The sequence below is a fragment of the Bicyclus anynana genome, chromosome 21, assembly GCF_947172395.1.
Source record: "Bicyclus anynana chromosome 21, ilBicAnyn1.1, whole genome shotgun sequence".
In the NCBI taxonomy this organism is placed as follows: domain Eukaryota; kingdom Metazoa; phylum Arthropoda; class Insecta; order Lepidoptera; family Nymphalidae; genus Bicyclus; species Bicyclus anynana.
Genome location: NC_069103.1, coordinates 4,178,954 through 4,204,602, shown reverse-complemented (window position 1 = coordinate 4,204,602; position 25,649 = coordinate 4,178,954). Strand labels below are relative to the sequence as shown.

The following is a 25,649-nucleotide window of genomic DNA, read 5'->3' as shown; positions in this document are numbered from 1 at the left end:
CTTGATGTGTCAGCAATAGTAGTAATATTACGTCTTTTATCCATAGTACTCTCTAAATTAATAAATAAAATGCTCTAAATTCTTTATAAATCTCTTGTAAATTACAGTTTGTAGTGAACAATGCTGGATTTGCAATCGAAAAAACTCAGTAGATACTATTTCTGCATCATAATCATCACATCAGCCGATGGACACTGCAGGAAATAGACAGACTTTTGTATGTACTTCCAAACACCATTGTCCTGACACATCACCTTTATAATTCATTTTAAATATTGTTAAGGGGTTTCTTGTATTAGACTAATAAATATCGGGGCAGCTTACATACGATGAAACTAGCATGTTGTATAACTCTATTTAAAAGTCTGACATGAATCTAATAATATTCATGAATAGTCAAAAATATTTTTTTTTAATTTCATATCTGGCAACCCTGAATAACAGATAGTCAAGTGTGTGGTAGCATTTATGTTTGTGTGCGTGTAGGGTGCGTGCACCTTGCGGCAACGGGACCCGCAGGTAGAAAAGTCGCCTGTTGACACGATTCGGGACGGATCTTGAAGCGAATATGGATTTTAAATACACAACATTTATGGTTAGAACAGTTGCTTCGTGGAATAGCTCGGCGGATTCGCAAAACGTTGTACAGTGAACACTGTCAATCATTTTTATCAATATTTCGTATTTACCGGTAATGCATGAGTTTATCACGAGACAGGTAGATAATTATTGAACTTAAACTAGATAGCTGGTATATCATCAGCATCAGCCCATTTTAATGGCGTACTACAAGGCCCCATATACCCTCTTAAAGAAGAAGATATATGGGGCTTAGACCCATCCCGCTACCTCAATGTGGGTTGGTGGGCTCCGGGAGTCTGTTTGATTGTGCAACGATCTCTATTACATATAAAATAATAATAATGACCGAGAACGCGCGCTCTCCGAAGGTGAGTGTTACTTCACGGGCTGAGAATTTCTTATGAGAAGAAAAGATCGATATTTCATAGTCCTCACTCGAACCATCCTGATCTAAAACTACATAAGCTAACCAATGGAAAACAGAGGCAACTGGTACATAAACATACCGGTATTCAATTAATTTTATAGAAAACATAACAGTGAAGAAAATGCAGTCTCTAACTGCATTACCTATGTACTTCATTTTGTATTCGTTTGCTAAAAACACAATAGCAATAACAGATAAAGCCTGATTCATCTGATATGAATACGATAACACTTTGATATTGTGCAAATTACACTTAAAATTAAAAAAATAACTAAAGTAGGTCACGGTACACAAGACCTATAGGTTATCAGTTTAATTTTTTGGGTTATTCTTTGCACACGGCGAATAGTTTGTAGGACATTGGTGATTCCTTATGCACTTGCATTTATAATACTCTAGCAGACGTTGCGCGCTTCCGCCAGCGTATAGTTCCCGTTCCCGTTGGACTAAAGGGATGATATATAGCCTATAGCCTTCCTCGATAAATGGGCTAACTAACACTGAAAGAATTTTTCAAATCGAACCAGTAGTTCCTGAGATTAGCGCGTTCAATCAAAGAAACAAACAAACAAATTCTTCAGCTTTATAATATTAAGTAGTATAGATCTGTTAAATCAAGTCAAATCATTGTCAAATCTTTTATGATTTTTTGGATGCCGCAGTAATATAATAATATTAGTCCATCCAAAAGTTTACTTTTATTGATCCATCATGGAAGAATTATGAATCAAAAAGTGAAGGATGCAATTCTAACACTTAAATATCAGCCGCCATGTTAAAAAAGGTATTGGTTAAGAATCGGGTTTTCGCTCTAGTGACCAAAATATACCTACAGCTCACAAAAAATATAAATTCTCTACATTTTGGTTTTATTCATAACTTTTGGACACTGTTTCTGAATCAAATTCTGAACCGCAACCTGGTTCATTTCATTCCTTCACATTACACTGTCCAGGCAATTTGGCAAAGACCAGCAATTTCTCTCGCTATTAAGTACAGTAAATAGATAGATGCCATACATACATAGAAACCATAGATACAATAAACATAGATACCTAAATTGTACTAAAAGCCCTGATTGAAGTAGATACTATAAGTAGGTATTTCGAGTCTAAACATTTCATTGTCGATACTCCAATACTATAATTACTTACCTAAGTAAGCCTGGTGCATACAGATAAAGTCTTAGGTATTTTCCACGTATCTAAGCCATGCACTCATCAAGCGTGATAGTCACACATCGCTCCATACAAAGCTGGCACAGTAACAATTCAGTCCAAGTACTAAATATAGTTCAAAATAAAACAACTGTCGCTTGCCCTTCATACAAACTCTCCTCGCTCATAACGAAGTAATTTAAACCTAATTTTAATAATAATAGGATTTATTTTTGTATGGATCGTACTGGTAGTGTAATTGGTTGATGCTGTCTGCGCGGGCGCACCAGAATTTTAAATTATGAATTAATTAACAACGATCCGCACCACAAACTGCCTAATCCGCGTCATTTTAACTCTAGTGTAATCTCACTTTTTGGATTGTAAATATATAATTTAAACTAAAAAAGGCGATTACTTAACCTAGTTAAACATGAGACTGCATTTTTAAAATAAAAACAAAAACGCTTTCGTTTAATACTGGTATTCGATGGTTTTAAACTTCTATGTGTCCAGTTGTAATAAAGTAAGCTTATTTTATAGCTTTAATCTAAGTTAATCTAAGTTTTCTGTGTAATTCTTTCCGTGTTTTACGTAGATACGAGTATTTACTCCTGCAACAATATACATGCATAAGTATTCATTAATTCATCCATTCATGCAAATATGAAGATTCCCTTTGTACACCTTTGAAATGTAAGTTGTAAATGTACCTAATCTCTTGACAGCACACAGTTATATAAACACATTCGAACATAAGCCCCGCCCCCAAAAATCCCCAAAAATGTACCTACATGCAAATTTTCACAATGACCATATAAGAATATTATGTTTCATGATGTTCGTTTCATGACTTCGATGCACTGACTGCAGGACATAGGCCTTTTGTAGGGACTTCCAAATATCACGATCCTGAGCCGCCTGCATCCAATGAATCCCTAGGACTCGCTTGATGTCGTCAGTTCACCTGGTGGGGGGCCAACCAACTTTGCGCTTTCTAATTTGAACCCCAATGTCCATCAGCTCCTCGCACTACGTCCAATTGCCAATTCAGCTTCGAGACACGTTGAGCTATGATCTCCGTATTTCTGATTCGATCACGAAAAGATACGCCCAGCATACTTATGTAGATAAGTATTAGCAAATACAGAATAAGACTATTATGTAGATTGCCCCAAATGTTGTGGCCGTTGAACAAAGACCTTTACATAATGCACAAGCCGCACAGCGCGTCGCCTGCTGCGAGTTCGACGACTCTGATAACAGCCACTATCAATGTCCGTACTCCGTGCCATATAATTGTTTATTTATCTCGAAGGACATGCCTCCCTATAATGGCGTTCGTGACCGCTGGCATTCAGGACCACTAAATGACCATTACTAGATGTTATGCTTAGATTGGTGAAGTAACAGCTAATTATCAACCTACTGCAGTAAATAGAGCAGTGATAGCCCAGTAGAAATAATCTCTGCTATGATTCGGAGGGCGAATTCGGTCCGGGCATGCACCTCTAATTTTTCAGTTATGTGCATTTCGAGAAATTAAATATCGCGTGTCAAACGGTGAAGGAAAAACATCGTCAGGAAACCTGCATACCTGGGAATTTTGTTAATTCTCTGCGTGTGTGAAGTCTGCCAATCCGCATTGGGCCAGCGTGGTGGACTACTTGGCTCAGGCTCAGAGGCTCAGAGCCACACAGCGGGCGATAGAACGAGCTATGTTAGGAGTATCTCTGCGTGATCGAATCACAAATGAGAAGATCCGCAGAAGAACCAAAGTCACCGACATAGCTCAACGAGTTGCGAAGCTGAAGTGGCAATGGGCGGGGCACATACTGCGAAGAGCCGATGGACGTTGGGGTCCCAAAGTGCTGGAATGGCGACCCCGCACTAGTAAGCGCAGTGTTGGCCGACCCCCCACCAGGTGGACTGACGACATCAAGCGAGTCGCAGGGATTCGCTAAATGCAGGTGGCTCAGTATCGTGATGTTTGGAAGTCCCTACAAAAGGCCTATGTCCTGCAGTGGACGTCCATCGGCTGATATGATGATGACTACCTACTGCCATGCTTGCTTTATCCGCCAAGTAACATTGCTTTGTTTAAAAAAGATGAACTCTTTGATTTTGGAAACGTGAACAGTTTCCAAAATGTTTCGTTGGAGACTTGCAGTGATTCCACTATCATCATCATCATTAACAGCCGATGGCATGGACTTTCAAAATTGGTCCCGACCAGCATCTCCCTGCAACGCGCTTGATATCATCGGTCCACTCAGTGGACGATCGAGATCCTATAAGAGATCCACAGAAGAAACATAGTCATTCCACTATCAGTTCGAAATAACTGAACCGATTGTAGAATCACTCCAAAGAAACAAAGTCAAACTGACTATGAAATATCAAATAGATAAATGAAATCCATAAACTAGATTGTACATTTTAGTCTCCTAATATTTAAACTGCTACAAATAGAGAAATTATACATGATTGCTTCACTTTCGTTATACTTAAAACCTTGGCTCTTATTTCCGTAGACGTAACCAAAGTAGTTGTCAAAAAAAATAAGGAAGCCGTAGTACAATGTGTCTGATTTCTTTAAGATAAGCAGTCAAAAGTAAGCTTATCTCATCACAAAAGCATCCACATCTAAAGGTAGAGAATATATTAAAAAATAAAAGATACACGAAATAAGAATTTAATAAAAAGTTACTTGTACCTCCAAGAAGGTGTTATAGGTCAGTGTCGTTAAAGGTTTTCCTAATCAGACCGATCAGCGAGTCAAAAGAATACAAAACAGGCTTCGCCACAGAGACAGTATACAATATCTTTACACGGCCACAGATAAGGCTATATGTAATTTATCCCATACACAATTTACTTGGTATTCATAACACTTCAAGTTTAAACGCTTTGTAATTCGGGAATAAACCACAATATTATTGTTTGATCTGACTGCCAACAATCGTTTATCGTTTTATATAATCGACAGCTTTATCTTTTTAAGACAATATGTTTCTATAAATGAAACTTTGTTATTTTGGCCACGTACTTATTTACTTGAAGGATGTTATTCATTTGAATATATCACTACATGTATAAAAAGTATCCAAGCATTTTAAAATTATACCAAAAGATTAGAAGTTAAATAGGTTGTATATCGCTAATATCGACATAAAAGAAGACGAGAAAGGCAAAAGACAGAAGCAATAAATATTTATAATATGAACTTAATATTTTTTTAATGAATTCTTTTGAATATATATTCACTACAAGTATAAAAATTATCCATGCATTTTCAATTAATATCAAAAGCTTATAACAAGATAAATACTATTATCGCTAATATAGACTTACAAGAAAACAAGAAAGACAAAAGACAGAAGTGATAAAGATTCATAGTATGAACATAATGAATTCGAGGGCTCTCTATTCAGTGCACCTATTACAGTGTACGTTTTAGTCAAGGTTATTCTAGACCTTAATGATCTATACAAAATAGTTAATGTCTAAATTACACTACAGTTAGCTACTTTTTAAGGTTAAGGATGAAAGAGAAAAAAACAAAATATATTTTAGCTTTTCTTTAAAAGCCTTTACATCTGTCGCCAGAGTATTTGCCAAGATAAATGGGTTCAAACTCGATGGCTTTATATTGTTTGGTTTAGGGAATTCTATGGACACCTTTTAACTCTATCAATAGACAACCTTCAAAGTTTAATCTTGCATACTCACCAAATATACCAAAGTTAACCAACCAAACGTCAATAGCTGGTTCTAATTTAACAGGTCAAGTGAATTGGTTTTTTACACATACATTTTATTTGATTCCAAGTAATCTATCGTACATCACTTAGAATTAATAAGAAGCAACAATTTAAGAATACATAACATTGCTAGCAATTTAAATTCCAACATCAATGGCGTATAAACACATCAGATTTATTTTAGCGTGAAGTATCCCATTTATAAAAACCGCACGCGCTGATTGCTTGATACCTAACATAAACAAAAGCAATATGTTGATGAGGGGGATTTCGATCAGTTTTACACGTACCAACTGCAAAACACCACATTTGATAGACAATCTATTCCCACACAGTGTGAATTGCATGATTTTGTTTGCTATAGCTATTTAGCTGAGGGTTTGCCCCTATGGATAAAATTCGTAAAATCTTACCTACACATCGTACATCATTATTATTATCATGGTGCATATCAGTTTTCCGTGCCACATTCACTAATGAGGATTTCAAGTCAAGGCTGCATTATCAGGTGTGATTGCAGAACTTTAAAATCGATTTTTCGTGTCTTTCCTTTTGTCTAGTTAGTAAAATCCTCTTGGCCTTATGTAGCATTTTTTATTTCCGTAGAGTGTTTCCGCTGATACATTTATAAATCTTTTGAATTTTTTGGAAGAGCCTTTTCTTGCAATTGAGTAGTCAATACTTCGCTGTAATATTTGTGACAAAAAAAACCAACAAAAAATAAACCCTGGTTGAGTTTATTGTGGGCTCTTCTCGGATCAAGGCGCTTTTGGAACCCTCCTAACTTTAATTTTAAGTTTCAACCAATTATTATCACCATTAGATGTCTAATAATAATATTACTATGACGTTTCTATAGTGCTTGTAAACTAAGCCATAATGAAATAAATGAGCTTTTACTCAAATTTGACTTTGAACAAATAACAGAAAAATACCATCACCAGCCAATGGACTTTCACTATTAAACCTACTGTAAGGTCTTTCAAATACCACAATCGTCAGTTGCCTGGATCTAGCGGTTCAAGTCACTAGACAAACCTTACAAGAACTTAGACATTATATCCAGATTCAAATATTTGAATCTGGCCATTGGATCAGCTTCCACCTTCACACAGGAAGTAAAACTACATAAGAAATTGTAATTGTTATCAATTGTAAATTATAATACTGTATGACTTTTTCATTTCAAAAGAGCAACTGTTGAGTTTCTTGCCGGTATCTTCTCAGCAGAACCTGCCTTCCGAACCGGTGGTAGAATCTTTACAAATAGTCAACTGACGTGTCAAAAGTGCTTGTAAATTGAGCCTACTTGAAATAAATGAATTTTGATTTGATTTGATTTAAAATTACTTTTAAGTCTCTTAGTAAAACATACCTACATTTTAAGGTACCAAATACAGTGGAAGTCCACAAAAATCAGATACCGCAAAGAATTCACCACTGCTTAGCAATAAAAGCAATATTTCTTACCAATCAAAGTTGCAAACATTCTTGACTTCGCATATTAGTCATGAATTTATGAGCGGCTGACGTGTGGGACGGGGGGTGCGGTACAGGGGAGGGGGAGTGTTAAAAATAGCCGGCGCAACAGGTGCTCTCACCCTTCCACCCACGACATACGGAACCCGCACTCATCCAGTCCGTAGTTAACGGGATTAAACGAAACTGAGCATAATTGAGGCGGCTATCTATTTAGCGCAAGGTTTATTTTTAGCTTTGATATAAATAGCTTGTTAGTTGCAAACGCTACTTTGTAGAAGCTTATGATATATCTAGATTTACCAGAAGCTTCGCTTTGACTATCCTATCCTGTTCTACTCCCACCCTTACACCTACCCTACCCTACCCTACTCTCATCCTACTCTACACTACCACTATCTACCCAACCCTACCCCTGCCCTACTTCTACCCTGAAGTGGGTCTAAGCTCCATAGGTATACTTATTATAATTAAATAACAGGTTAAATTCTGTCCATTTGAAAATTTTTGTTGGGGGACATTATAATATCATCGATACTGAAGCCAAAAATATTCTTTTCGATTTTTGTTTGTCTGTATGATCATGATTATCTTGGCCGGGTATCACGCTGAAACTAATTAATGAATTCAAATTTATTTATTTTATTTTATTTATTTATTATTCTACAAAAAACACATTTCAATTATGCCTAACCATAGTGCAACACAAACCACAGTTGGTTTTACTGTGCACTGGTTATTACTAAATAAAACTTAGCACGGTTTAAGACCACAATACGGAGAAGGTACTTTACTTTACTTTACTTTAGGATACTTTTTATTGCGAAAATAAAATAAAAAGGGGGTAAAATAGGGGCTGAAAGTTTGTATGGAAAGTCCTTCATTTTTAGAGTTACAGTTTTAAAAATTTAAATAAAAAAAAAATACGAAATATAATGTAATTCAAACTTTTTAAAATTCAACCCCTAAAGTGGTGAAATAGGGCTTGAAAGTTTACATTGAATTCCACGCGGACGAAGTCGCGGGCGTCCTCTAGTACGCTGATAATAATGAAGTTCTCAAATTATTTCGAAAAGAATTTTGAAATTTTTTTTTTTTATTATTTACAAGTTAGCTGATGGTAAGTGATGATGCAGTCTAAGATGGAAGCGGGCTAAATTGTTAGAAGAAGGATGAAAATCCACACCCCTTTCGGTTTCTACACGGCATCGTACCGGAACGCTAAATCGCTAAAAAAATATTTACACAGATAGCTACAAGTATGTGTCGATAGGTACAGTTTTAGAAAATTAGTCCAGATAGTGTTCTGAAGATGAAATTCTCGGAAACACGCCGGGCATCTGGCGCTCGCAGCTGCACACTTTGAATCAGAAGATACGAGTACATTGAAGGGATACCTAATGGTTCGAGTGCAGTTGTGATTAAGATTTTAACGGCTACGGTACTAGCTCATTCGCTTTACAACTAAGGGTTCCGTATTCGTTTCTACCGTTGCTTAATAATACCACAGAAAACAATACTATTAAAACATTTTTTTAAATACAACCGACTTCAAAAACATAAATGTACCGATAATTACAAAACATTTTCTGATCGTGATAGCCCAGTGGATATAACCTCTGCCTCCGATTCCGGGTGTGGGTTCTAATCCGGTCCGGGGCATGCACCTCCTCAGTTGTGTAGATTTTAAGAAATTAAATATCACGTGTCTCAAACGGTGAAGGAAAACATCGTGAGGAAACCTACATACCAGCTAAATTCTCTGCGTGTGTGAAGTCTGCCAATCCGCATTGGGCCAACGTGGTGGACTATTGGCCTAACCCCTCTCATTCTGAGAAGAGACTCGAGCTCAGCAGTGAGCCGAAAATGGGTTGATAACGACGACGACAATAATATTTTCTACCTACTGACTGCACTTTGAAGGCGGTGCCGAGCCGGTGATGTAGTAATTCAAGGCATTCCTATCCTACTAATATTATAAACGCGAAAGTTTGTATGGATGTTTGAATGTTTGTTACTCTTTAACGACGCAACTATTGAACCGATTTGGCTGAAATTTGGAATGGAAATAGATTTTACTCTGGATTAACACATAGGCTACTTTTAATCCCAAATATTTTTTTCTTGAAAAATTAAGTTTTTCAGTAAAAACTTAATTCGGTGATTTCAAAATAATTGTGCTTATTGATGTCCGGGCTAAGTAATTTTTGGAACCGCTGAACCGATTATAAAATATAATTTGTATCCTGGAAATTATTCTTGGAAACTTTCACACGGACGAAGTCGCGGGCGTTCTCTAGCTTATGATATAATTTAAATTGCATTTTGCGTTTTAATCCATACTATAAGGATAAGCTATCGCTTGACCACAATATCACCTGATAAAAAATATTCTCTTAAAAATAAGATTTATACAAACAACTATTTTGGACACTAGTGTCACAAATTAATAATCAGAATAACATAAATTGTCGTATACAATGGTCAGTCACAGTTTGAGCTGTCAGCGTGCGACTTGGCTGAAGCTCTTCGACCCTGAACGAACTTCTAAATATAAACTGCAGCCCTTCTTGTTTGTCCATACACAATGACTCTTGTAATTTGGTCATTGTATCATTTAAACTGATTAATATAGTATTATTTAAAAAAATTATATGATTAATATTCCCATTCCCCTCCAATTATTTCGTTAAGACTGGGAAGAGTGGGTACGCCAATTATAATAATCGAACCCTTAACCGAGGCTACCACAGAACAGAAAACGGTAAAAGCTAACTTGAATCTGTGGTGGCTACTGAGGCTTAATACAATTTAATACATACCTACTGTTTTTACTTTTCTTTTCTTTTTTTAATTGCGAAAGAATTAATTATGGAACTTAAGCTAACTTATGCATGATAAGGATCTAACTAATGGTATCCTAACTCCCCGCGGAATGCGTATTAATAATAGAATATTTTGAATACTTTCAAAAGAGCAACTGTTGAGTTTCTTGCCGGTATCTTCTCAGCAGAACCTGCCTTCCGAACCGGTGGTAGAATCTTTACAAATAGTCAACTGACGTGTCAAAAGTGCTTGTAAACTGAGCCTACTTGAAATAAATGATTTTTGATTTGATTTTGATTTGATTTGACCGTACTCTTATTATGGAAAAAAAGATTTCGAATGGAACCTGATTATCGCTGCTTGTTTGATCGATAAGTTAGCTTAAGTTCGTTATTGTATTCTTTCTCAATAAAAAATAAATACTTATCCTAATAACTATACAAATCATGCCCACGTGGAATGGTGGCAAGAATACCTACTAGCTGCATTTCTGAGCTGGACAGCCAGGCTTATCCTAGTACAGTGAATGGGGGTTATTACCTCCGTTTTCGTTGAACCTCCATCGTATTTCATGAAAATTGGTGTGTAGATGGAGGATACCTTAAAAACAAAAGTGACATAGTGCCATCTTGCGTTTTTGCCCTTTCCGATCCTTTAAGCCAGCCAAAAACTTAACCAACGCTTTAGAAAAGTCAAATCTCTTGACTTTTCTAAATCTATTTAAAGAAAGCTATCGATTTCAATTTAATTGGGAATGTGAATAATAATTTCCCACATACAGATTGTTTATAATATCAATTAGGTTGTTTATAATAACAACAAAGAACTATTTCAGGCAAACTGAATTTAACACGTAAGTTATATTTCACAAGTATACATAATCGATGTGTAATACATAAAATGACTAAGCATTTTAATATCTTTTATTTCTAACAATGATGATCGATAGTCCTCGTATACCCTATCGCATTTTCAATATTTCTTTTCCTTCAGCGATTTTTTTTTTAATTCATCCTGATGAATTTTAATTTGATAAACTTTAATTCAGACTTATTCAAAGGATCGAAAGCATAAGCCTGAGACCGTACTGTATCTCATAAACCAATCGACGCCACGTGATTGCACCCGCGTAGTTCCCGTTCCCGTGAGAATACGGGGATAAATACCATTGACACTCACATATAACGTGGTGGTAATGGTAACCACATGGTCTCTAGTGGTAAAAGAATTTTTAAAATCGGTTCAATAGATCCTGAGATTACCCCCTACAACACCAGAAACTTTCATCATCATCATCATATCAGCCGATGGACGTCCACTGCAGGACCTTAGGCCTTTTGTAGGGTCTTCCAAACATTACGATCCCGAGCCGCCTGCATCCACTTTACCTCTTTATAGTTCATCAAAAAATAGACAAAATCGCCGTCTGTCAGTTTTTGATATATTCTGGAATTACCCTTCCTTCTTTTTGCGTGGTCACAAGGTATTTTTTGAGTATTATCAAAACGATTCCAAGAAAATCCTGAACGTCGTGTTAGAAATTCTTTCACTTATCAATTCAGGCATACATAAACCCATTATATCTGCGATGCACATGATTAAACCGTCCGACATGCGAAGTCGCGTGTGCACCAATTATTCGGCCAATGTTCTGTAGGTCGGGAACCTTATGGTGGATGATTACCATAAGTTTCGAACACCCATCTCCATAAGTAGCTGTCGTTTCGAGGAAAAAACTCGTAGCATGAGAGTCCACGGTATAAATAATAGGTAGGCTTGAAATTTAACGATTTATATGCAGAATTGCACTCGCGTATGATTGGCACTGTCTAGACTTATAGGACTTAATTGTTGTTGCATTTTGCAAAGTGAAGTCAACCATGAATGTTTAATTTCATTTTGTTTTTATAGTGAAATTTGTTTGTTGTACTTTACTTTACTCTTAGTTTGAATTTTTAATTTTTGTTTTATTAAGTTTAAATTATTCTTTTCTTGTTTTTAGTGTTTTTACCTTACGAAATAATTGCACATATTTAAGCTAATTGCGATGTCTTAGATAAAACAAAATTTTTGACTTTTTAATTTATATGTTAGTTTAAATATGATATTCTTCATAATAAGTATTTATAATTTAATTCACGATTTAAATTAAGGTTACAGACGAGCCTATATAATTAATTAGTAATTTAAATTTAACTTACACGTAAATTATTTTAATCTAAGAGTAAGTTCCAGTGATTTAATCTTACAGTTCTTTGTTTTTTTGTCTATATTTCTCTTCAGTGGTCGAACAAAATAATTTATTTGAATACAAGTAATATTTTATCATGTATTTACAATTATTTACACTAAATAAAACAATAATATTTAACAAAATTAACTACCTAAACCTTTTAGGTTTAGGTAGTTAATTTTGTATAAAATATATTAACTACTTACTTCTAGTCCAGTCCAGTTTATCCTTAAAATAGAAGTAAGTAGGACTTTTCACAATTCTTTTATAATAGTATTCTGTACATTCATACTATTTTTTAGCTCAATGGGAATTATTGTAACCTTAAAAGTCCTATTTGACTGGATTATTCGTTAAAGAAAGTCAATGGATCTTAGACTATCAAATTGCAGTTAATAAATTAGAAAGGTTTAGACGTTTTTCAGCAAATAAATTTCAACTGTAACAATTTTAACATAACAAGTTGTTTCGATATCACGTTATCTCGGCGAGATTAGATAACCGACGAATTGTTTGTGACAGTTCCTTCTTTCTAGATAACATTAGTTTAAACAATAAAAAAGTAATGAAATAAAAGTATGTATGTAAAAACAAAAATATGCTGTATTGTTTCATTTAAATTTTATCGCATAGAAATTTTTTGAACGACTTTTTTAATCGACTTCAAAAAAGGAGGTTCGAAATTCGATATTTAGATATCGAATCAAATACCATAAAGGACGTACAGGACTAAAATATAACAATTATAGTTACATTTTCTTCATTTCTGTAGAAGAGAAAGTTTTTTGTGCCAAGTTGGCTGCCTTCTAAAATCTGCCACCCTAAGGCATTTACCAGTAGGCTACTGGTAAATCCACGACTGCCTAACTGCCTGTAACTAGCACGTTAAAGAGATAGATAGATACGGATTCGAAACTCAAACGGTCGAGATATAAAAACAGACATAACGTTACTAGTTTCTCGCAGTGTTAACTTATCGACTATTAAAAGAAAAAAAAAATTAGAAAATCACGCCAAGAATCGTCACCCTAATTACAACCCTTAACTACAAATTAGAGACGGAATCGACACACCGATTCAATTACAAGAAGATGATCTTCATGTCGTTTTCGAGAGCCATTTCCTGCGGATATTGACCGAAACGACACGACCGAACTCTTCCGACGACATATTTACACTATCATTGCCTGAACTATAACTAGCTCCTGAAAAACTTACAATATAACAATTATTGCTTCAACAATAAGAACTATAAAACGAACCGACATTCACATCACCGAATTTTTTTGTCAAAGGATTTTCCATCTTATTGTAATAGTAATAAGGCAACTTCCTGAAGCCAAAGGGAAAGGGTTTAGTAACACGTGCTTTCGGGAACCGTTTCCGCCGGATCGACTTATATTAAAAAGTGTTAACTTATCTCGATCTCTTTGATAGGTTATTAATGGATCCAATGTGGGGCGGCTATTGATTTATGATTGCGTTATTATAAACATTGAAAAAAGGTTTCACTGTAAATTTTATGTGCATTTTATTGAGTAACGAACGAACGTTCGTCTTGATCCAGGGCATTCTAAATCTAAATAAATACCTGGTGAAAAGTACCTTAATACAAAGAATGTGTGTAAAAATATTGAGATTGATGCATGCTTCATCCATATTATGTATATAATTGATACACGAGCCGTGATAGGCCAGTGGATATGACCTCTGCCTCCGATTCCGGAGGGTGTGGGTACGAATCCGGCCCGGGGCATGCACCTCCAACTTTTCAGTTGTGGGCATTTTAAGATATTAGATATCACGTGTCTCAAACGGTGAAGGAAAAACATCGTGAGGAAACCTGCATACCAGAGAATCTTCTTAATTCTCTGCGTGTGTGAAGTCTGCCAATCCGCATTAGGCCAGCTAGTTCACCAAACTATTGACCTAACCTCTCTCATTCTGAGAGGAGACTCGAGCTCAGCAGTGAGCCGAATATGGGTTGATAATGATGATGCAAATAAGACGTGTTTAAATTGGGTTAGGTACCTACTTACATAATATTATGAACTTACTCTGAAAAGAGCCGTAATAGCCCAGTAAGAGCCGTGATAGCCCATTAAGAGCCATGATAGCCCAACGAAGGAAAAGGAAAACATCGTGAGGAAACCTGTATACCTGATAATTTTCTTAATTCTCTATGTGTGTGAAGTCTGCCAATCCGCATTAGGCCAGCGTGATGGACTATTAACCTTACCCCTCTAATTCTGAGAGAAGACTCTTGTTCAGTAGTGAATATGGGTTTTTAATGATGATGATTACTCTGAACAAACAAACAAACAGAAAAAATCATCACCATATCGGCCGATGGACGTCCACAACAGGACATAGGCTTTTTGTAGGGACTTTCAAACATTACGATCCAGCCCCCCTACCCAAGTGGAAAGTCGATTGTCTTTCTACGATCGCTAACGCTTCGAAAACTAGAAAAATGTATGGGAATGACAGATCTTGATCACGTGACCTGTCGATAGCAAATGTAGCTGAGCCGCCTGCATCCAGCGAATACCTGCGACTCCCACAAAGAAAAGATAAATATACATAATTTAATTTCTTTAGGACTTCAATTTATTTATTTACTTAAATTAATTAACTCATAAAGTATAAGTAATTACATTACTTTTATTGTAACGTATTATTAAAAGTGAAGCCTTAAAACAATAATTCAAAGTATCGACATGGGAACAGGTTTAAACCGCCTACTCAGGTACGCGTAGCACGATCGTTAGATTGAGCGCTGTCCCTTTCCAAATCGGGCGGAAGAAATAGGACAGAGATATCGACGTCCATTATCAGAATTCACGGCGACGGTTGTGGTTAGCGAAGCCCTATTGTTTCACGTCTCATAAGAAGTGGTCATAAAATACGATCAGATTATTATAGCACCGGAATAAGTTACAAGTACAGTGGTTTTTCGGTAAAAAATGGCTTAGGCGCTGCGCATACAGAAAGCATTCAGGCGGGTTTCAAGCTTTTAACGCAGGGACCGAATCAAGAAATTCCATAACAAAAATAAACCTAACACCCAAGCCGTTCATCAAGTTAACATATTTCGACGTTATCATAACGACTCAATTGGACAAGTGGTGTGAAACTAAGGGGCAAAACTTATAGAACCAGAGTTTGATACCAGCGCAACGTAAAGACATTTTTTTTCTATTCTTCTCTAAAGAAAAAAACCAGGAAACCCAAGAAAAAGATATTTTTTCTTTTAATTTTTGCCATTTCTGAAGTGAAAGTCTACAGGCAATTTTGTATGTTATGTTTTTTTTCCTGGAATCACCAGATGCAGTGAGATTACATTTTATTAATTTTTGCTTTTACACATAAGGGCCCCGTATTTTTTTGACCATGGATGAAACTCAGAGAAGAACTTCTGAGTTCTACATATTGGTTACTTTATACTATGGTGGGGCTGTATTAACACAAATACATAGACTATAGAGTAGGTAGATTAGGTTAGGTTGAGAATCACAACTGATAATTTCTTAGAAGAACGAAAACTCATTAAGTATCTCATAGCCTAACCCAGGATCCGAATCCAGGACCAATTATCCAAAGCCACATAGGCTAAGCACTGAACCAATGAGGTAGTTGGTCCATTAGGTATCCCAATAGTATGTTGAGATATAATAAACTAGCTGACGCTGGTTTCACCCGCGTGGTTCCCATTCCCTTAGTAGTACGGGGATAATATATAGCTTATAGTCTTCCTCGATAAATGGGCTATCTAACACTGAAAGAATTTTTCAAATTGGACTAGTAGTTCCTGAGATTAGCGCGTCCAAACTAACTCTTCAGCTTTATAATCCTACTATCCTACTTATATTGTAAACGCGAAAGTTTGTATGGATGTTTGGATGTATGTTTGGATGTTTGTTACTTTACTCTTTAACGCCGCTACTACTGAAGAGATTTGGCTGAAATTTGGAATGGAAATATAACCTGGATTAACACATAGGCTACTTTTTATCCCGAAAAAAAACCATGATTTCCCGAGATTTGCGAAAACTTGATTTTGATGATATGATTTTTTTAATCTTTCACGGCTCGACTACTGAACCGAATTAGGTAAAATTTGGTTTTGAGATATATTATAGCATGGATTAACACATAGGCTACTTTTTATCCCGGAAAAATCCATGATTCCCGAGGGATTTGTGAAGAACTAAATTCCACGCGGATGAAGTCGCGGGCTTCCTCTAGTATTAGTATAGATGTTTCCCATTTGTTTCAGTCCCAGCAGTATGAAGCTGGAGTGGACGGAGAGCGAGTCGGACTACGGGCTAGAAGAAGCTGCCTTCTACGAGGCGCCAGCCGCCATACCGCCCGCGCCGCGAAAACATGTCTCCTTCAACTTGCGACTTGAACTGGTTAGTACTTTTTTGACGTGACAACGTCTTATAATTCGATGGAGCCGACTGCACACTCGAAAAAAGATGACGTCATGCGTCGTTCCCTCGCTCTAGGGTTGCCAACTTTTTTTACAAGAAATAAAGTATTCTTATGAAAATGCAACCATTTCATCAGTATTTTCGTATGACGTTGTCACGTTCAACTATCGTCAGTAAACCGACTTTACAGACAACCGATTTTTTTCTTTACAAGTTAGCCCTTGACTACAATCACATCTGATGGTAAGTGGTGATGTAATCTAAGATGAAAGCGGGCTAGCTTGTAAGGAGTAGCATGATCCAAATCCACACCTCTTTCGGTTTCTACACGACATCATACGTCGTCGTACGTACGTCTTTGCCTCCCACCAGCCAGACCAGGACCAATTAAGAAAATCTTAATTGACCCAAATACGAATCGGACCCAGGACCTCCGTCTTGTAAATCCACCGCGCATACCACTGCGCTACGGAGGCCGTCAAGGTACTAGGTATTCCTGATGATGATGGTGGAACTATAAATTTTGTATTTAACTACCTCTAAATATACGTACTGTTTTAAGAGACATTCGGGAAAACTAAGTAAATAAGTATTAACTTAGGATAGGGGTAGGGTAGGGTAGGTGTAGGGTGTCAGTAGAATAGGATAGGGGTAGGGAATGAGTCAAAGCGAAACGTGACCGGGTCTGCTAGTAAGGTTAAAAATTTCAAAACTATTAATAAAATTCTTTTGACGTAATTTAATTAGAAGTATTAATTAATAAAATAACCATGTTCAGTTTTCAAATTCCGGTTTTCAGGTAATTTAATATTACAATTAGCCTAATTACTCGTATTATTACATTGGTATTTACTTCAAGATGCACCCGAAACTCATTTCATTTACATATTCAAGAGATAAATACTTGAATATACCGTGTCATCAGAAATATTTGCGTAAGTACCTACTTACAGTTATTATCTAACTTTAAACTAATTACATAGGGACCTGCTTCGCTACAAGTTATCCCTCCGTCGAAGTATATGATCAAAGATCTAACGCGTTTACAAAAATTGGCTATAAAAAAATCCATGTTTTCGTCGTGTTAAAAGCTCCGTAAAAATGCCTTTTTGTGTAGTTGAATGTCTCCTCTCAGAACAAAATGAGAGGGGTTAGGCCTTAGTCCACCACGCTGGCCCAATGCGGTCCATGTCTCCATTTGTATTTCTAACTTATTTACATCAAACTTTTAAAAATAATCGATTCTTTATCCAGAACAGTAAAACAACGATCAATTAGTAATCGAATAGTCTGTGTAACAGACTAAACGTTGTCTATGTCAAAGTTGTATTAGTGTGTATAAAAATTACACGTTACACACATACATTTTTGCATCGCAGTTTATACACTGCGATGCAAAAAAAAGTTGATGTGTGAGACAACGGCAGACAATTTTGTTCGTGAATTTGGGTACTATGGTATACTAGTCCATATGTAATTAGTCTGAGCGACAACCTCACAAACTTTATCTCTTTACTTATTCTTCTTTTAAATACTTAACTATTGCTTTTACAGTTACAACTCACAACTTTCGAGCGGCCTAAGGTTGTAGCAACTAAAGTAGGGTAACATGTATTTCCAGTATGTAAGTACTGGATCCCAGATCTAACCATAATTATCGGTAGTGGTTGAACAAGTGCTATACTTGTTTAGTTTTACCGACAAGTTAATAATACTGAAGAACCGGTGAAGTAGCTCCGACTCCCGCCATTTTGTAGCAATCACAGAGTTGTTTAATGTACCTGCGTGCGTGTAGCTTTTCTAGTAATTCACGGCCATATAAAATCTTCTTATTTTCAACTAGCTGACGCCGCGCGGTTTTACCCGTGTAGTTCTCGTTTCCGTAGGAAAATGGGAATAAAATGTAGCCTTTAGCATTCCTCGATAAATGGGCTATCTAACACTGAAAGAATTTTTCAAATCGGACCAGTAGTTCCTGAGATTAGCGCGTTCAATCAAACAAAATATTGGTATAGATACGGTTTTTTATGTTTGTTTTTCTATATCATAATTAAGAGCCTAATTTTAATTGCTCAGTAGAGGGTCAGGCATCCCTCCTTATAGGAGAGGGGATATGGAACGTTGACCATCCAACCTGCTGAAAACTAGCGCATAGTCCAGTATTTTGCTTGGTTCATGCAGCACAATGCTGAGCTGGTGCCTTTTTCAAAGTTGTGCCAAGATGTCACAGAGTGGTGTTTGATGCTTCTACTACTTGAGTTTTGGTATTGAATTGCCCAGCTGATCAATACTTAGATATGTCATTTATCTACTGTATGATATCCACGAAGGGTTGTCAATAGGCACCGGATGACGTTTGATACATAGAATCTCAATTTCATATATGTCAACTAATATATGATACTGAGTGGAGACCCTTTTAGGATCAAATTACGATAGTTGTAACTTTAATTATTATTCCTTCCCTGTGATGTGAATCTTAAATAAACTTTGTTTTTTCTTTCCTTATGTAAAAAGCTGGTTAGCTTAGACCATCGATTCCCAAAGTGGTCCAGATGGATCCCCACGGGTCTACGGAAGACTACGTTGACGTGACAAAAATGGGGGTTCACGATTCGTAAGCGGGAGTCCACGAAAATTTATAGGAATCGGGAGTTTTCTAAATAAAATAACTTGTGAATTGATTGCTACCTTGTGCTGTGAGTAGATTTCAAAAATTAAAGTTGGCTGAAATAACTTTTTCCCTGGACAATTTTACTTTTTGTCATCCACTCACAGCACAATCAATTAATTAACTAAATAATCAATTCTCAATATTTTTTTGGAACTGTTTTCGTGGTGGCTGTTGATTCAGCTGCAACGAAAATTTCCATAGATGAATCTACTCACATTTTCTGTCGAGTTTTGGATAGAAATTTAGCAGGCGGTCCACCGAAACCTATTTAATTAGATAATGATAATCTAACCCAGAGGTTCCCAAACTTTTTATCCTCATAAACGAGAGTAAAAGTTTGGGAACCTCTAGCTTAGACTCATACTTTGTAAGGATTGTCATCAAGGCAACGTCCACCCTATGCGTACTGCGGTGTCAAAAACAACGACAGTTGATCACGCTCCACTGCCAGCACATCCGGCGCGGCGTCTCACTCAACCTTCCCGCACCTCAGCCGGAATATAAAGCTCCTTTATGATATACTTATGACAACCTCCGTGGCGCAGTGGTATGCGCGGTGGATTTACAAGACCTGAGTTCGATCCCCGGCTGGGCCGATTGAGGTTTTCTTAATTAGTCCAGGACTAGCTGGTGGGAGGCTTCTGCCGTGGCCTAGTTACCGCCAAGCGATTTAGCGTTCCGTTATGATGTAGGAACCGAAAGGGGTGTCGATTTTCATCCTCCTAACAAGTTAGCCCAAATTCATCTTAGATTGCATCATCACTTACCATCAGGTGAGATTGTAGTCAAGGGCTAACTTTTAAAGAATAAAAAAAAACTATCGAACCCCCCCGATTTGGTTCGCGTGGAATTCAATTTTCATAAATCCCGCGGGAACCATGGATTTTTCAGGGAAGAGTATAGACTTTTCCCTATGTGTCAACTTCCCCACGTGACCAAGTGGAGCTTAGACCCACGCTAACACCACCACACGGCTCCAATACGTACTGGTGGGCTATTCAAACAATCCCACAAAATTCTCAACTCAATACCAACACTTTTATTTAGTAAACAAGTAATTAAACGGTAAACGCGGCACTGATCAATCATCGGGAAACCGAAAAAAGAAAGAAGTTCCTATTTCAAAGTTGCCGCTTTTTATTTTTATTTTTAAACTTGCCCGTGACACTGACGCTAAGCTGCACTAATGAGTTTCGACATTAGCTTACTGCGACGGAAAAGTGTTGGGGATTTTTACGAATGGGTTACAAGACATTGCTTCATTATCATAATGTGTAGGTATCTTACTACGAGTAGACAAGATAATGAAGTTTTTTTTCCGTTTGGATATTTATAACTAGCTAACGCCGCGCGGTTTTAGCTGCGTGGTTTCCGTTCCCGTAGGAATATGGGGATAATATATAGCCTATGGCCTTCCTCGATAAATGGGCTATCTAACACTGAGAGAAGTTTTCAAATCGGAGCAGTAGTTCCTGAGATTAGCGCGTTCCATTAAACAAACAAACAAACATACTCTTCAACTTTATAATATTAGTAGACAAGATAATGAAGTTTTTTCTGTTTAGATTATGTAGTTCCTATGTATTGCTTTATAACTAGCTAACGCTGCGCGGTTTTACCCGCGTGGTTCCCGTTCCCGTAGGAATATAGGGATAATATATAGCCTATAACCTTCCTCGATAAATGGGCTATCTAACACTGAAAGAAGTTTTCAAATCGGAGCAGTAGTTCCTAAGATTAGCGCGTTCAATCAAACAAACAAACTCTTCAGCTTTATAATATTAGTATAGATCAATATCTATAGGTATAAAACAAAATTAAACTAAATTATTTTTCTGTTTGAAAGCAGATTTTTTTACGGAAACTCGATAAATATTTATCGAGTAGTTGAAAAGCCTACATCTCTTGGAAAATGAATGAAAAGGTTTCGGAGTGTAACCATTAATACTGCCGCTTGGATTAGTCCGTTTATCGCACATAATAGAAAAAAACATACATACAGCCGAACGTAGAACCTCCTCCTTTTTGGAAGTCGGTTAAAAACAGTCGTTTATTTGTAGATAATACGCAATAAAGTATTATTATCAAATCTATTATTAGATTATTAACTAATCGTTCGAGTAATACCTATTTATATGTCTTATAGTAAGTGCTTGTTTTCCATATCAGTGATTTCCACAATCCATTCATAGTCTAGGTGAAATGTAGAACATCATTGTTAAATAAATATTTATAAATGAGAGTCGAATTAGTTATACATATACGAAACGTACCTGTTCCTAAATTGCTTGCTTTCTTCAACAAATTATATTGGTACCTTCTTAGACAAATCGCCCTAACTCAGACCTCATCATTTTTGATGCGCCCTTTTGAAGTCAACTGCAATCTAACAAGACTACAATATGATTTTTTTTTACTTTTTAGAGTTCCGTACCTAAAGAAAATGAACGTAACCATTAGACTTTGTTATCCGTCTGTATGTCTGTCGGTTTTTAGTCTTTCAACGTATTACGTCTCAGACACTACAAAAGTATATTGAGATGACAGCTTAAAATATCGACTAATATTATAAATGCAAAAGTAAGTTTGTCTGTCTGTTACCTTTTCACAGTTACCACTAAACCGATCTAGATGAATTTCAGTAGGTTCAGTTATAAATGGTATATTGGAGCATAAAATATGCTATTTTTATATCGGAAAAAATTGTAAATATGGCGGAGGGATTTGTATAAACAAGAATTTCACGCGAACGGAGACGCAAGCACTAATTTACATCTTAAAAATCCGAACGTAAGAAAAAATTAAGACGTGATTATGTGGACAAATTTATTTTGATTTAATAGGAGCTTATCATTAAATCATTAAGCGGCAGTCATTAATAACCACGGCTAAAATAAAAAGCGCCGCCTGCCACCTCGCTGACACCTCTACCGGCTCCCGACTGTCACCATAAAGAATAACTTGACATGATTTATGTGTTGGAAGATATTGAAAGTAGTACTTTTCAATCTATATATGATAATAACAGTAGCAGAGCTTTGTGTGCCATTGCTTCTATCGGGAAGTAGGTACTACAGCTTTGCTGATTTCTGCTGACAATCACCTATGTTGCATTTAACCTGTGAGTGCCGGTGTACCTACTCACAAACAGATAACATCTATATACTAATAATATAATAAGGAAAGATTTGTATATGTATATGACGGCCTCCGTAGCGAAGTGTAAGTTTAATTCCACTTTTCCTAAAACCGTGAACAAATTAATTGACTAAAATTTTAGAAATCTGTCAACAATTTTCGACCTTCTCGGACTGGCCAATAGCAATTAATTGTATTTAATAATGTGTAATGTTATGATTACATAGGTATTATGTATTTTGACTATTACCTGATAATTTCACCGGTTATACATGAAGTTAAAGGTAAGCATTAGTGGATTCAACCGAGCGTTCCTCATTAAGGGCTGCCATGCGATATCCGGCGGCTAATTAAAGGGATAGTTACGTCCGCCTCGCAGGATATGACATATTTCTTGTGATTTTTCTTCACGTTATTATTGTCTACATTTCGCCCCTAATTCGGTACAAAAATATCTGGTAAATAGGAACGTATGAAACTCGCTCACTATGATATATTTATGTGAGAAAAAATATTGTAAGCACCTTTGTAAGAATTTATCAACCCTAAATCGAAGTGACAATATTTCAGATTTTTTTTCCAATGTATTAAATAACTAGTATTAAGGCAAACAAAAACAAAAATATGTCTAGTGGTTTTCGAAATTTTACTGGATAAATTAATATTGCACTTCAATTTTTAATTTTTTTACTGCACACACAACTAAAATGTAAACAAACTAAATTACAGAAGCTTAATGGTAATATTTTTCAAAAAAAACACGCTACGAGTATTTCGCAAACATCGATCATAGTATCAGAGAAAATTTTTTTTACAATAAAAAATAAAAAATTAAAAAATATTTTATTTAATTTTTTATAGAAGGTACTTTTTTATAGAAGGTACTAAGTAGTGACCTATATGGTATTGCCATGCACTACATAGCCTGTGAATTGCTATTTTTACAATGCCTACTGTCCCCTATACTCAATAGTAATAAATTAGTTTCATTGTCACATTTTGAATCCTCGAAAGGAAGTAGATAATATATAGTGAGGTTAATTGACTATTTGTCGCGCGCAACATCGTTCGGCAGTGAAGTGTGGGCTTGCTCGAACTTGTCACACTACATCACACGTCGCTACTTTTTAAACGTGCGTACGTAATCTATGGGCTTAGTATAAGACTACTATATTAATAAATAAGGATTCTGTATGCTTGAATTATCTTTAAGTTTGTGATTGTAAAATTGACTGAGTTATTGACATTAGGAGGAAAATTTCATTTGAATTAATTTAAACAGACACACGATTTTAGAATTTGAACTTTAATAACTATAATAATTATTTTGAAATCCCTTAAATATCTATTTGTCTAAATTCAAATCGAATTTTTTTTTTAAACGAAAACAAAAAATAATATTTGCCATTTTTATAATTTTTGAGTTATACCACTTTATCTATATGTATAGATACTCTTAACTAATTTTTTTTTGTTTAATTTTTAATTTAGATGCTAGTGTTAAGGTGTACAGAACTGACAAGCGTTTGATATAGACATTTTCACATACATATTATTATGGTGGTGTGTAAAACTAATTAAATTTCTTGAAATAAACGAACCTTCAGTTTATACACACAAATGCTTTTATTCTACCACTACATTCTAAACCAAACAGACTTCCCAGAATAGATGGACTATACCACAATAATTCCATGAATAGTCTAATAGCAGAAAGTGTAGCCTTTCAAGTTTCAGCGTTCTTCGTATTTACAAAACATGACTATTATTCAACGTAATGTGTTGTAGTTAGATTAGTTTTATCGTTCGCCAGCTCGCCTAATTTAGCGGTCCGTTAGCTAATAGCTGTGTGATTCAACTATATTCAAATGTGTGACACGATGTTGTACTCGTAATTGTAAAGAATTGTCATACATTTCTTAAAACTAAAAAACATGTATGGTACCTACTTCAGCCGGGCTAGCATGGGCAAGGGATAAAATTTTTATCCACCCATTATATCCACTGACTAAGGATATAAATCCACCCGTCATAGCATGGCCACAAGGGAAAGACAAATTAATCCCCGATTGACATTACGCGTGGAGATCTTTTCCTCGACTATGGCATATGGAGTGGATAAAATGATATACTTTGGGACTTTTGACATTTAAACGCGATAAATTTATCCCTGTGAAGTTGATGTGGGGATAAAACTTTACTTAAAAAAACAATTATGTCTCGCATGTTTTGGTCTTTAACAATTGCTTCGCAATATGGGGTAGGGTAGGGGTAGGGTAGGGGTAGGGTAGGGGTAGGGTAGGGGTAGGGTAGGGTAGGGGTAGGGTAGGGGTAGGGTAGGGGTAGGGTAGGGGTAGGGCAGGGGTAGGGCAGGGGTAGGACAGGGGTAGGACAGGGGTAGGGCAGGGGTAGGGCAGGGGTAGGACAGAGGTAGGGTAGGGGTAGGGTAGGGGTAGGGCAGGGGTAGGGTAGGGGTAGAGGTATAGAAGGGTAGAGTAGGGATAGAGAATAAGTGCATTTATGTCAAAACGAAGCTTGACCGGGTCCGCTAGTATGATAGATACTATAGATACCTACTACAAACCACCGCAAAAAACAATCACCAAACAAAACAATGCCAACAGAAAACAGATAAATAATATGCACAAAATAACCAAATATTATCAAATTTACGTTTATTTCGGACTATTGATATACCTAATGCCAATTTATAGGATATCTACAAATGGGTGGATAAGTCTTTCCCTCCGTTTATCCACCGGGGATAATATATCCACCGGCGTGCCCATGCGCGGTGAGTGGATAAAACGAGTGTGGGGGATAAACGTTTTATCCTTTCCCCGTGGATAAATTTCTACCTTGCCCGTGCTAGCCCGGCAGATTGTCGAACTGGTGTATGTACGTAAGAACAAAAAGTTTTGTCAATTAAATTA

The 25,649-nt window shown here is 36.3% G+C and overlaps 1 protein-coding gene across 1 annotated transcript in view; it reads left to right on the top strand.

Annotated features, from left to right (window-relative positions):
• The window catches only part of LOC112044315 (ETS-like protein pointed), a 210,684-nt gene that overhangs the window by 8,455 nt on the left and 176,580 nt on the right, over positions 1-25,649 (top strand). Inside the window, exon 2 of the transcript XR_008251953.1 lies at positions 16,748-16,883. The gene's annotated coding sequence lies outside the window, so the exon portion shown is untranslated. The remainder of the gene's footprint in view (positions 1-16,747; positions 16,884-25,649) is intronic.